Below are 1,422 nucleotides of genomic sequence, written 5' to 3' on the forward strand. Positions count from 1 at the left end.
CGTGGAACCCAAGCCGGGGCAAAGGCTGGAGCTGTCCCCGGGGCCGTGGAACCCAAGCCGGGGCAGTGGGAGCAGAGGCCTGGGTGGTGGGAGCCAGCCCGGGGCCGTGGAACCCAAGCCGGGGCAAAGGCTGGAGCTGTCCCCGGGGCCGTGGAACCCAAGCCGGGGTGGTGGGAGGCGGGGGCTGTCCCCGGGGCCGTGGAACCCTGCCCGGGGCGGTGGAACCCAAGCCGGGGCAGTGGGAGCAGAGGCCTGGGTGGTGGGAGCCAGCCCGGGGCCGTGGAACCCAAGCTGGGGCAGTGGGAGCAGAGGCCTGGGTGGTGGGAGGCGGGAACTGTCCCCGGGGCTGTGGAACCCAAGCCGGGGCCGTGGAACCCAAGCCGGGGCAGTGGGAGCAGAGGCCTGGGTGGTGGGAGCCAGCCCGGGGCCGTGGAACCCTGCCCGGGGCAAGTGCGAGCCATAGCCTGGGTCCCCATTCAGTAACATGACCATAGGCACAGTTAGCTGACATGACCAGAGGCGGAATTAGCTGACATGACCATAGGCGGAATTAGCCTACATGACCAGAGGCACAGTTAGCTGACATGACCATAGGCACAGTTAGCTGACATGACCAGAGGCGGAATTAGCTGACATGACCAGAGGCGGAATTAGCTGACATGACCAGAGGCGGAATTAGCTGACATGACCATGGGCAGAAGTAGCTGACATGACCATGGGCAGAAGTAGCTGACATGACCATGGGCAGAAGTAGCTGACATGACCATGGGCAGAAGTAGCTGACATGACCATAGGCACAGTTAGCTGACATGACCATAGGCAGAAGTAGCTGACATGACCATAGGCAGAAGTAGCTGACATGACCATAGGCAGAAGTAGCTGACATGACCATGGGCAGAAGTAGCTGACATGACCATGGGCAGAAGTAGCTGACATGACCATGGGCAGAAGTAGCTGACATGACCATAGGCACAGTTAGCTGACATGACCATAGGCAGAAGTAGCTGACATGACCATAGGCAGAAGTAGCTGACATGACCATAGGCAGAAGTAGCTGACATGACCATGGGCAGAAGTAGCTGACATGACCATAGGCACAGTTAGCTGACATGACCATAGGCACAGTTAGCTGACATGACCATAGGCGGAGTTAGCTGACATGACCATAGGCACAGTTAGCTGACATGACCATAGGCACAGTTAGCTGACATGACCATAGGCAGAAGTAGCTGACATGACCATAGGCAGAAGTAGCTGACATGACCATGGGCAGAAGTAGCTGACATGACCATAGGCGGAGTTAGCTGACATGACCATAGGCACAGTTAGCTGACATGACCATAGGCACAGTTAGCTGACATGACCATAGGCGGAGTTAGCTGACATGACCAGAGGCGGAATTAGCTAATATGACCATAGGCG

The sequence above is a fragment of the Acipenser ruthenus genome, unplaced genomic scaffold (assembly GCF_902713425.1).
Source record: "Acipenser ruthenus unplaced genomic scaffold, fAciRut3.2 maternal haplotype, whole genome shotgun sequence".
Taxonomy (NCBI): domain Eukaryota; kingdom Metazoa; phylum Chordata; class Actinopteri; order Acipenseriformes; family Acipenseridae; genus Acipenser; species Acipenser ruthenus.